The sequence below is a fragment of the Ascaphus truei genome, chromosome 11 (assembly GCF_040206685.1).
Source record: "Ascaphus truei isolate aAscTru1 chromosome 11, aAscTru1.hap1, whole genome shotgun sequence".
Taxonomy (NCBI): Eukaryota; Metazoa; Chordata; class Amphibia; order Anura; family Ascaphidae; genus Ascaphus; species Ascaphus truei.
Genome location: NC_134493.1, coordinates 19,504,826 through 19,517,986, shown reverse-complemented (window position 1 = coordinate 19,517,986; position 13,161 = coordinate 19,504,826). Strand labels below are relative to the sequence as shown.

The 13,161-nt window shown below is 51.9% G+C and overlaps 1 long non-coding RNA gene across 1 annotated transcript in view; it reads right to left on the bottom strand.

The window, feature by feature from the left end:
- LOC142463065 (uncharacterized) overlaps nucleotides 1-3,664 on the bottom strand; it is a 35,280-nt gene extending 31,616 nt beyond the window's left edge. Inside the window, exon 1 of the long non-coding RNA XR_012787356.1 lies at nucleotides 3,631-3,664. This is a non-coding gene — a long non-coding RNA (uncharacterized LOC142463065). The remainder of the gene's footprint in view (nucleotides 1-3,630) is intronic.
- Nucleotides 3,665-13,161: the final 9,497 nt, after the last annotated feature.

Sequence of the window (13,161 nt, the reverse complement as noted above, 5' to 3'; positions counted from 1 at the left end):
CGGCGGGAGGGGGCGTTGTCAGGGATTTGCGGGGGCGTGGCCATTACGTCACGCGGCTAGTTCGCCCTCATTGGGTGAAACGCCGGTGGGGGCGTGGCCACGCCTCCGTCGCAGGGTTTGAACTCAATTTCATTGAGTTGAAAAAAAACCTGCAGCACGGGAGGGCTGCACCTTCAGCGGGAAGGTGCGTACTGGGCCCTCCCCCATTGAGGGGCGCTGCTTACACGCACAGCGCACGCCGAGCCGTGCGCTGTGGCAGTGACTGGGACCGCAGCCTCACATGGCTTTAATCATGACATATTCCAACATTAGCATAGTGCACCAGAACAGACAATGAAGCCAGACAAATGTGCCTGACTGCCTGCTACATCTCCTCCTATTGCGTTTGCACCTTACTTTAAATCCAAGAAGTTTATTGCACTGTTACTGTCAAACAATTTCCACCATTTACATCTTTCGGACTATTTTGTCAATATTTTGATAAACAACACATTTTTCTCAAAATGTAATCACTAATGGAGAAGTGTATTGTTTTACATAACTGTGGGCGTTTCAGAAGTCTTTAGTTTTACCACAGTTAAAACTGTTCTTCCATTAACATGTGGCCCAAGCTTTATGGAACCGCTTCACAAAATTGTGCGATGTTAAACGTTTTAGCTCTCTGTTTTTTCAATCATGAGTTCAACAAGGAACAATGACAGAGATAGAGAGTGTATGAGAGAGAGAGAGACTGAGAGACGGAGAGACTGAGACTGACTTCTCGGTATTACACAAAGACAGGGGAAAGAATGAGTGATATCAAAAGCAAACACGGGTGACGAAATTAAAATGGCAGTGGCTTGGTCATATCACAAGAAGAAATTACCAATCGTTGGGCAAAGATGGTACTTGACTGGATTCCAATGGATAACAAAGTACCAAGATGACGATCAAAAGTAAGATTGGAGGATGAAATTAGGACATTTGTTGGAGCAACGTGGAGAAGGGAGTCTTGCGGCCACAGTAGAGAGGAAATTATTAGGAAGGCCTCCATCCCCTGTGTCACTTGTGTCAATAGTAAACCACAACAGATAATGTCGCAGCTTCCTATTGGCCCATGTTCTACAGAAGATTTAAACCGCCATTTTGTTTCCCTGGTGGGGACAGTAGCGACCCTACGTTTACAGGTACGTTTATGGCTGTGCAACATTTTAAAGTGTAACATTGAAAGTCTCTGGAGTTAATTTTGGAGATTAATCTTTAATCATGGATGCATTCTGAATATCTGGACTAATATTCTGATTAATTTCTTCAAACAGGTATGACTGATCTGATTTTCATCTAGCAATTGAAAGAACTTTCATCTATTTAACATCTTACTGGTATGAGCTGAATAGGCAGACCCCTCCCTTAGTTGTTAGTCAAGTGAACGTGTTTAACTATATGTAACGGGTATTCCACCCCACCCAACCTCATATATAGTGTGGGTGAGTAGAACATGTAGTGTTACCGGTGTGGTGCGTATACCTGTAGGCTCACAGGAGGGCTGAGCTTCCGCCACTGGGAACCTGGGGCAATTATACTAGGGGTAACCACTTACTCAATATGTGCAGCGCCTCCACCTGCGATGGCTCCCACCAAAGAGGGAGTGGATCCTCGCAGGACAAACTCAATAATCACATACACAATGGGGTATAATAACTAAGGACTTTACTAACATGTAATACGACACATCACATTCATAATATAACCTGTGTCCCTCTCAGGAGGAGACACTAACCGTGACGTCTCGCAGGACGATTCCCCAACACTAGGTGATCCCACCCAGTGTCCAAAGAACCCCACCCAATGTCCCGCACTCTTGCAGAGAGTCAATGGGTGACTGCGCAGTCACTATTAAGCTAAGGGCCCGGTGGTGCACTTAGAACTGTAGATACCTGCCGAGCACTCCAGTGCTCGGATCAGCAACGCTTCACAAAGGGTCAGACGCGTGATGAATCCGTCTGATCCTATCCTGGCGATATTCTCTGTGACCCCAATGTGGGTCCGAACTCCTTCACTGGAACCGCAGCATCCGCTGAGTCCCTCACTAACACAATAGCAACATGACACATACTACACTATAGGCGTCCCTATAACACAGCATCCTTAAGTGGCTTAAGGGTCAATCTCCTAGGGCCTTCGGGGTTGCCTATCCTATATAGGTAGGTCTTGTACCCACCCTACTCATAATACGGGCCCTGGGCCATGGATCCCCGGACTGGTTACCGCTATGAACCCCCCCCAGTTGCCTCGTACTACGCGCAACGCCGCCCTGGGCTATGGCTCCCCGGATTGGTTACCGCTATGAAACCCCCCCAGTGGCCTCGCCACTCGCAACACGGACCCTGGGCTATGGCTCCCCGGACTGGTTACCGCTATGAACCCCCCAGCTGTCTCGTGCCACTAATTCACAACAGGACCCTGGGCTATGGCTCCCCGGATTGGTTACCGCTATGAAACCCCCCAGTTGTCCTTATCTTCCCTGCTGTTCCCCAGTGCCAACTAAAGTAAGTGACAGGTTCCCTATCCTGAGGGCTGTCCCTGGCAACACTCACACTACTGGGGACTCAGGGCTAACTAGGGCCTTAGTGCAGGGAGTCTCCGGCTCCTGCACCCTACCTCCTTCCTCTGTCTGTCTCCTTGCCCTGCTTCTTCCTCACTGACTCGCAGCTCCAGCCCGCCAAATGTATCTATCTCCCTCCAGGGCAGTCCTACAGCCCTATTGGCTCCTATCAGGCACCTGGTGCCTGCCTCGCTATGCCTCATGGGAATTGTAGTCCCGAGGCCCTTACAATAACATTGGGGCCGCGTGCGCTCCTCCCCTCTGCCTACACTAACCCCTAATGGCCGCCGCAACATCCCTCTCACTGTCCCTACTCTCGCGCGACTCCTGCGCATGCGCGAGTGGTGGAGTAATGGCGGCGCTCTCTTCGCCGGCCGCCGGGACCTTAGAGACACGATCGCGGCCTTAGCAACGGCCCGATCGCGTCCCCGGCAACCGGCCCGCTCGTGGAGACAGCACACCGCTCCCTGCAACGGCCCCCACCCTTGGGATGGCCGTCGGGTCTGCCGCTGGCCTCCGGCAGCACCCGGCATCTCTCCTGGCCACGGAGGCGCCCTAGGAGGGCGAAGGGGAAAACAGGTGACCTGGCTACATATATAAGGCAGTCTCTCTTGGCTGTGAAACGTTTTAAACTTAAAGTGTAACATTGAAAGTGTCTGGAGTTAATTTTGGAGTTGAAATTAGAGGAAGATCTGGACTCTGCACCACAACAACAACAACTCTGCAGCTGTGAGAACTTGAATTTCTAAATGCTGTGATTATTTGAAATCTTCCTATCCTCCAATAACTGGGAAGTCTCTCCTCCTGCATATCGCTATTCTCTCCCTATTACTTTTTCTGTTTACTGTTTCCTCATTCCTTTTGTGAGCGTTTCTGTTCTCTACAACTTCCACACTCCCCACTGCACCATTATTTATACACCTCTCTCCCAGCAACTTCTTTAACCCTCAATAAAAAACACCCACACAAATCCTCTATTCACACCCTCTATCTACTCCTTCCTGCTGCTGGGGATCTCCCCTAAGCCTGAACAAAGACATACATACCTGATATCACCCATGCATCCCTGTCATCTCTTCCCCTGTAAATGGTGTTAACCTTCTGATTTAATACTGACTAACCTTAAAACACGCCCCACAAGTTAAACATCCCAACAGCCCGCACTCATGGCTACTGTCCCACAGTCAGTAATACCACCAATTGTAGCCAAGCACTGCCATACACAGCACTTATTCCCTCACCTTCTGTCTCTGTAAATTTCCCCTCAAACTTCTTAGATTGTAAGCTCTTCGGGGCAGAGATTTCCTTTCCTATTGTCTGACTTTGCTGAGCTTATTGTATTATTATAATTCCTTGTACTGTATTCTTTGTGAAGCGCTGAGTACACTTTTGCCGCTATATAAATAAAGACATAAAGTACAATACAGGTATGTATCTCTGGAACCAGGGCATCCCCAGAGTTGAAATTAACAAGGGGCAAACTCCAGAGATTACATGCTTTCCACCTAAGTAAAAATAAAGTGGGGAGGTGGCTAGGGGCTAAATATAAACGAGTAGTGGGGACTGCTGCTTTTAGTCATAAGTAAGAAATAGTTCATGCTAAACTGCCGATGTTGTTGGTTCATTTAAAAACATGAATACCAAATGACCAAGAAATAGTCACAAAAAGAGACCCACTTAATTGCACACCGCCTACAATAAGATTAAAAAATAGTGAGGGAACTGATTAGTCCCAGCATATACTTAATGCAACAACCAGGAGGGATACAATCCAAAAACAATAACATTTTAATAGATATTCAACTCTTCTAAGTGCAAAAAATGAATAATAAAATCATATAAAACCACTGAAATATGTCTTAGTTATTTATTATAAAGTATATAGATATACTGTAGATGTCCTTGTTCTGATATACACATAGTCATGCACAGTACCATACTATAATTGGTGGTTGTGAGGTGTCACTAGTATTGAATTCCTTATAGACACCTTATCACTAGGTGCATGTAATATTGATCTATGCTTATGTAACGGCTGGACCCCCCTTGTCTGACCCACCCAATCTCACATTGGCCCGTGTGGTCTAACCGGTCCCCATTACAAGGTCGTGTGTGGTGGTGCACCTGCAAGTAACAGGACTCCTGAGTCTCCCGCTTGGTGTTATAGAGGATGGCAGCAGGACAGGTATCTGAGGTAGTGGTTACGAGTCCAACTTACTTCATGTGCAGCGCCTCCACCTCATCAGGATCTATGCTTCCGCAGGGAGATGGTCCTGGTGAGGAACTCCTTCTCGGTGGTGACTGCCACTGTTGAGTAATCTCACACTCACACAGTGGGGGTTTCTTTGAACAAGGCATCTTTATTATAGACTAGCTGAGAGACCCGGCGTTGCCCGGGATGTAAATGCGTAATAGGTAGTATTATTTATAACTCGTGGAACAATAGGTGAGTATTTGTTGTAAAGGTTTCGGGGGGGGGGAGAAAGGGGAGCGGGGGGGGGGGGAGAAAGGGGAGCGGGGGGGGGGAGAAAGGGGAGCGGGGGGGAGAAAGGGGAGCGGGGGGGGGAGAAAGGGGAGCGGGGGGGGGGGGAGAAAGGGGAGCGGGGGGGGGAGAAAGGGGAGCGGGGGGGGAGAAAGGGGAGCGGGGGGGGAGAAAGGGGAGCGGGGGGGGAGAAAGGGGAGCGGGGGGGGGGGAGAAAGGGGAGCGGGGGGGAGAAAGGGGAGTGGGGGGGGGGAGAAAGGGGAGCGGGGGGGGGAGAAAGGGGAGCGGGGGGGGAGAAAGGGGAGCGGGGGGGAGAAAGGGGAGCGGGGGGGGAGAAAGGGGAGCGGGGGGGAGAAAGGGGAGCGGGGGGGAGAAAGGGGAGCGGGGGGGGGAGAAAGGGGAGCGGGGGGGGGAGAAAGGGGAGCGGGGGGGGGGAGAAAGGGGAGCGGGGGGGGGAGAAAGGGGAGCGGGGGGGGAGAAAGGGGAGCGGGGGGGGAGAAAGGGGAGCGGGGGGGGAGAAAGGGGAGCGGGGGGGGGAGAAAGGGGAGCGGGGGGGGGGAGAAAGGGGAGCGGGGGGGGGGAGAAAGGGGAGCGGGGGGGGGGAGAAAGGGGAGCGGGGGGGAGAAAGGGGAGCGGGGGGGGGGGAAGGGGAGCGGGGGGGGGGAAAGGGGAGTGGGGGGGGGGTGGAGAGCGGTGGGCATATGTATTGTCATAATTTATGTATGGGCATTTCCCTCCCCCCCCGTTCCCCGTGACTCCCCCCCCCCGTTCCCTGTGACTCGCGCTCCCCCCCCCGGCGGCCGCTTGGTCCCCCGATGTGCCGTCCTGCTGAGTGAGGCGTGCAGGCGGCTGCAGGAAGCGCCCTGTGTGGGCCTAAGACTCACGCTCCCCCCCCCCCCCGGCGCCCGCTCGATGTGGCGTCTGGCTGAGCGGCGGTAGGAAGCGCCCTGTGTGGGCCTGAGGCTGAGGCGGGACGCGCAGTGGGCCTGAGGCTGAGGCGGGAGGCGCAGTGGGCCTGAGGCTGAGGCGGGACGCGCAGTGGGCCTGAGGCTGAGGCGGGACGCGCAGTGGGCCTGAGGCTGAGGCGGGACGCGCAGTGGGCCTGAGGCTGAGGCGGGACGCACAGTGACTTACCTGAGCGGGTGGTAGCGCCGGGGAGGTAAGGGAGCGGCTGGGGTAGGAGGGCCGCGCTTCCCGTCCGGAGCCAGTGCAGGATGGCGCATGTGAGGGGGGGGGAGGGGGGCGGACAGAGGGTGTGTGTGTGTGTATAGAGCTGCTGTGTTGTGTGTGTGTGTGTGTGTGTGTATAGAGCTGCTGTGTTGTGTGTGTGTGTGTATAGAGCTGCTGTGTTGTGTGTGTGTGTATAGAGCTGCTGTGTTGTGTGTGTGTGTGTGTATAGAGCTGCTGTGTTGTGTGTGTGTGTGTGTGTATAGAGCTGCTGTGTTGTGTGTGTGTGTATAGAGCTGCTGTGTTGTGTGTGTGTGTGTATAGAGCTGCTGTGTTGTGTGTGTGTGTGTATAGAGCTGCTGTGTTGTGTGTGTGTGTGTGTGTGTGTGTATAGAGCTGCTGTGTTGTGTGTGTGTGTGTGTATAGAGCTGCTGTGTTGTGTGTGTGTGTGTGTGTGTGTGTGTGTATAGAGCTGCTGTGTTGTGTGTGTGTGTGTGTGTGTGTGTGTATAGAGCTGCTGTGTTGTGTGTGTGTGTGTGTGTGTATAGAGCTGCTGTGTTGTGTGTGTGTGTGTGTGTGTGTATAGAGCTGCTGTGTTGTGTGTGTGTGTGTGTGTGTGTATAGAGCTGCTGTGTTGTGTGTGTGTGTGTGTGTGGGCCGTCACTCCGCCTCAGGCCAATGAGAGGTGTGCGGGGGCGGGCGACCCAAGGGACCAATGAGATTTCCCCTAGGGACACCGGACATCCAGGCAGGCAAACATAACGTGCTTTCACTAATATAGTATAAGATTTGGATGTAACAGACTGCCCCATGCAGCTGCCGGCTCTAGCCGCACATCTCTCCGTGCTGTCTCTTTGCCAGGTACGCCCTCCCGTATTGAAGTGGGATTCCCGTTCTCCTAGGGAGATCACCGCTGCGCCAGGTCCCTGGACACAGTGTGGCTTAGACAGACTTGATTGGTCACTCTGCTACCGCTAGTTACAGCACTAGGGTCATAAAAGTATTCCTCCAATCCCTTATGCAGGAAGATACATTCTACCAGATGCTTCTCTGCCAACCTTTCAACAACACTAACTGACAATGTTGTGCCCTTTATACCTCAGGGGGCAGGCGCATCTCTGATGTCACTATCCAGGGACTCAGAGCATACAGCCACTCCCTTCCTTACACAGGGCACCACACCAGGGTGTGAGGGAAAACCTCCATAACTACTGTTGGCAGACCTGTACTTACCAGGACTTACTGCCAACAGGGAAGATGTATGCAGTCATTATTATGCATGGCTACATACTCCCCCTGGTTAATACCCACCGTCCCGGCTGGGACCTAAATTTGGTGTACCTTGCGCCAGGAAACACGGCAAAAGAACACACAAATAACATGGCAAACATCATCACATTGACATAATAATGCAAGCCCATCGCACTCACTGACCAGCAGGGAGCGCTAAAGAAAACAACAGACCACTCTATTGTGTTTCTCAATAATAATGTCGAGGATCTGGCTTCTTCACCTCCCGCCCCGCGGCATCATGCACAGTCACGCTGTATTCCCGTGGTACCCCTCGCTCATTGCAATACACCACTTTGTGCATGTTCACACTGCGTCCTATCTTCCAGACCCGCATAAGTTGAGCTACCCTCTGCTCGGCCTGCACCCCTTTAATGGCTCCTCCTTTCTCTATGATATAGTGTTGGATATCATTTTTAAGCCATCTCTCCCTATTCTCCTCTATCTCTCTCATTAGAGGTTCCCGGACATACGGGTAATCAAGCCCATGCGACCTTCTGTATTTTGCCGCAATAGCCCGTTCAGCTCGGCAAACCCTGGTCAAGCTACTTTTGCCAGCCGCCCCGGGCAGCACCCATGACAGGGGCTCATCGGTCTCTACCGGGTCATCCAACCCTGCGGACCCCTTAGGGATAATAAGGCCTGCCTGGATACGATCCCACCTTACCCTTAGGGCCCTAAGGTATGCCTCGTCGTCAAAGTCACCGGCAGCCCACCAGTGATCAACCACCCCCTCCCTCTCTAAGATAAATCGGGTGCGGTCGAACCAGGATACATACCCCTCGTACAACGGGGCCCACCACCTAGTCTCCTTCCGTTCTTCGGAGCTAGGGTCTATAGACTCTTCTATGGACTCCTCATCAGGCCCACCAGAAGATACCCCGGACGTACCCTCAGATCGCTCGACAACTCCTTTATACTGTGAGGTGTTTCTCACTGTAATGCTTAGCACACTAGGGCAATCACTGGATACCGACACTTGTCGGGACATCCTCCCTCCTCCCTCCGACCCATCATCCGAAGTTCCCAAGTCCAGGCTTCCAGTCCGATCATCGGAAGGACCCCGTGACTCCCCGGACAACCCTAAGCTGGAACTGGACCCAAATAAAATAGTGACGGGGACAGGGGCTTTAGCTAGGGCCTTGGGGCTAACCTTTGGAGTGGACGGGGTTTGGGGACGGGACCGAACAGTAGGCATTGACAGGGTTACGACCTGCTCTCCAGCGATACCTGCCTTAACGTCGCCACAAAGTCCGTTTTTGTCTCCAGCAGCTGGGCTTCTTTTTCTGCAACTCGAACGCCCGCTCCCCCTGGTAGTAGGAGATCGTCTTCCGCTGCTCGACCGCAGAGGCGCCACCATCTCCCATTCGATGCCGCTCTGGTCATCCGGAACCACCTCCGCACACGCACGTGCTGCGACGCCATCTTGGGTTGGATCCCCAATCGGGATCTCTTCCTCCACGAGGACATCCGGCAACGCCCAGCAGTCTGCACTGCAGGCAAAGACACGCCACAGTCTCCACACCCTCCACACGGATTACCAGGAAGCCTCCTGGAGCCGAATAGGGGTGAGTGGAGATCACCGGACTCTGGTCCACTTTTTCAGCAGCTTCAGCCATCTTTACCAGCGGAGGCACTCGTCTCAGAGGTCTATACTGGTCAATGGCTCTTCGCAACTGAAAGGCATGGGCTGATGTAGCAACCCCTCCTGCCACTTTCTCTGTCGACATCCGGTGGAACCGCAAACCACTCCCCCTGGTTGAAACTAGGGGGATGTCTCGTAGACTTGTAGGCTGACCCAGCACAGGTGCGGAGTGAGTCATAGTCCATGAGAGCGCAGCTCCAGCTTTCGCGCCAAACTCCCCATCGGGGTGGAGTTTTCTCGTTGGCGCCAATCCTGGCCAACAATTAGCAAACTGCAAAATTGCAAGACTTTCTGCAGCATGCCCACGCGGTGTCCCGGGAACGCGGGAACCGCCATCTTGGTAAGTATTGTCCTTTTTCCCATTGAAGGCAGCGTCTGGCTGTTTGTTAATTGGGGTATAACAAAGTCCATTTCGTTCCTCCCATCGGATAACACTGTCATGCTCATTATTCTCAGGGGTATCATCCCGAGAACAAAAACATGATAAACACGGCGCAGCCACAGCTTTCACGCCATTCCAGAGCAAACACACAAGAGTCTCTCCTGTAGCTTGTTCTTCGTCCACGCACAGTTCATATGCGTGTTCTTCCTCTGACCGCAATCCTGGACCTTCTGCTCTATGCAGATCCTCCATTCTTGTGGTTCTCTCTCCCCGCCATCCTGGACCTTCTACTCTATGCAGATCCTCCATTCTGACGGTTCTCTCTTGATCGTTGAACACCGATTTCCTGTACGTGGAGCTCCACGCTGCGGGGCAGCTACCACATCCGTACAATAAACATGCCTTGTGCACCACCTTGTGTACCTAACGTAGATCTGACTCGTGGTTGCACTACCTCAGGCTAGGCTCACTCTTTCTGTGTCTACTGTAACACGTTCCTCCAGTCTGTGCTCCTTGGTAAGTGACCTGGAATGGAGACTAGAGTACTCTGGCTCTTCCATGCAGTACTTTGGGCGTCGACCTACTTTTGGCTAGCCCAGTGCGGACCCTTCCAGAATTCCTGCCCTAAGTTACCAGTTTACCCCTTCAGGCGTCCCCCGCTAGCGCTACCTCAAGGCGACTAGAACAGCAATAGCCCCCGGCTCCAGACTCACTAACCCCTAACGGATCCCAAGGCGTCTTTGCGGCATGCAGCTCCAGCATCTCCCTGACTACCCCTGGCTCCGTCCCACGCAGCACAAAGTGGCAGCAGACTCTTTCCCTGTTTCCTATTGTGTGCCTAGCAAAAGCCTGTCCTGTTAACAGGTCTCTCAGCAGCGCCTCCAATTGTAACGGCTGGACCCCCCTTGTCTGACCCACCCAATCTCACATTGGCCCGTGTGGTCTAACCGGTCCCCATTACAAGGTCGTGTGTGGTGGTGCACCTGCAAGTAACAGGACTCCTGAGTCTCCCGCTTGGTGTTATAGAGGATGGCAGCAGGACAGGTATCTGAGGTAGTGGTTACGAGTCCAACTTACTTCATGTGCAGCGCCTCCACCTCATCAGGATCTATGCTTCCGCAGGGAGATGGTCCTGGTGAGGAACTCCTTCTCGGTGGTGACTGCCACTGTTGAGTAATCTCACACTCACACAGTGGGGGTTTCTTTGAACAAGGCATCTTTATTATAGATTTGGATGTAGCACACTGCCCCATGCAGCTGCCGGCTCTAGCCGCACATCTCTCCGTGCTGTCCCTTTGCCAGGTACGCCCTCCCGTATTGAAGTGGGATTCCCTAGGGAGATCACCGCTGCGCCAGGTCCCTGGACACAGTGTGGCTTAGACAGACTTGATTGGTCACTCTGCTACCGCTAGTTACAGCACTAGGGTCACAAAAGTATTCCTCCAATCCCTTATGCAGGAAGATACATTCTACCAGATGCTTCTCTGCCAACCTTTCAACAACACTAACTGACAGTGTTGTGCCCTTTATACCTCAGGGGGCAGGCGCATCTCTGATGTCACTATCCAGGGACTCAGAGCATACAGCCACTCCCTTCCTTACACAGGGCACCACACCAGGGTGTGAGGGAAAACCTCCATAACTACTGTTGGCAGACCTGTACTTACCAGGACTTACTGCCAACAGGGAAGATGTATGCAGTCATTATTATGCATGGCTACACTTAGTCACAGAATCTTAAGCAAAAACACTTGATCACAGAGCGCCTGCCTGTTGTAAACCAGGGTATATCATAGTCACATTATCTGTAGTACTGTATATACAAGTGAATAACCCCATGGTAATGCACAAAGTATAAACACCATACATCAATGAAGTCAGATATATACACAGTGACTGTTATACTTCTCAAATTTGAAGAGTTGAATATCTATTAAAATGTTATTGTTTTTGGATTTTATCCCCCCTGGTTGTTGCATTAAGTATATGCTGGGACTAATCAGTTCCCTCACTATTTTTTCATCTTATTATAGGCGGTGTGCAATTAAGTGGGTCTCTTTTTTGTGACTATTTCTTGGTCATTTGGTATTCATATACACTATTCCCTATGCACCTCCATTATGTTCACACAATTTGAATATTAAGGTTGAGCTATGATCATATCCCTATAATGTAATCATTTAAAAACATTTCTGGAAGATGTTTAAGGATTTATACATGTAGCCCCGGGTACAAATATATGTATACTGTAAGCAATACACAATTAATCTGCTCCATCTATCACATGGTGCAAAAAGACACTGTCGCTGATCTGCCTGAAAACACGACAGGACATATGAGATTGGATAAGAAGAAAAACGGATTGAATCTGGAGACCAACTGTCAGTCTGAGAGACAGAGGGAGACCAACTGTCAGTCTGAGACACAGAGTGAGACCAATTGTCAGTCTGAGAGACAGAGGGAGACCAACTGTCATTGTGAGACACAGAGGGAGACCAACTGTCAGTCTGAGAGACACAGAGGGAGACCAACTGTCAGTCTGAGAGACTGAGGGAGACCAACTGTCAGTCTGAGACACAGAGGGAGACCAACTGTCAGTCTGAGAGACACAGAGGAGACCAACTGTCAGTCTGAGAGACAGAGGGAGACCAACTGTCAGTCTGAGAGACACAGAGGGAGACCAACTGTCAGTCTGAGACACTGAGGGAGACCAACTGTCAGTCTGAGAGACACCGAGGGAGACCAACTGTCAGTCTGAGAGACACTGAGAGAGACCAACTGTCAGTCTGAGAGACACTGAGAGAGACCAACTGTCAGTCTGAAAGACACAGAGGGAGACCAACTGTCAGTCTGAGAGACACAGAGGGAGACCAACTGTCAGTCTGAGAGACACAGAGGGAGACCAACTGTCAGTCTGAGAGACACAGAGGGAGACCAACTGTCAGTCTGAGAGACACAGGGGAGGCCAACTGTCAGTCTGAGAGACATAGAAGGAGACCAACTGTCAGTCTGAGACACACAGAGTGAGACCAACTGTCAGTCTGAGACACACAGAGGGAGACCAACTGTCAGTCTGAGAGACACAGGGGAGACCAACTGTCAGTCTGAGAGACACAGGGGAGACCAACTGTCAGGCTGAGACACAGAGGGAGACCAACTGTCAGTCTGAGAGACACAAAGGGAGACCAACTGTTAGTCTGAGAGACAGAGGGAGACCAACTGTCAGTCTGAGAGACACAGAGGGAGACCAACTGTCAGTCTGAGAGACAGAGGGAGACCAACTGTCAGTCTGAGAGACACAGAGGGAGACCAACTGTCAGTCTGAGAGACACTGAGGGAGACCAATTGTCAGTCTGAGAGACACAGAGGGAGACCAACTGTCAGTCTGAGAGACACTGAGGGAGACCAACTGTCAGTCTGAGAGACACTGAGGGAGACCAACTGTCAGTCTGAGAGACACAGAGGGAGACCAACTGTCAGTCTGAGAGACACAGAGGGAGACCAACTGTCAGTCTGAGAGACACAGAGGGAGACCAACTGTCGGTCTGAGAGACACAGAGGGAGACCAACTGTCAGTCTGAGAGACACTGAGAGAGACCAACTGTCAGTCT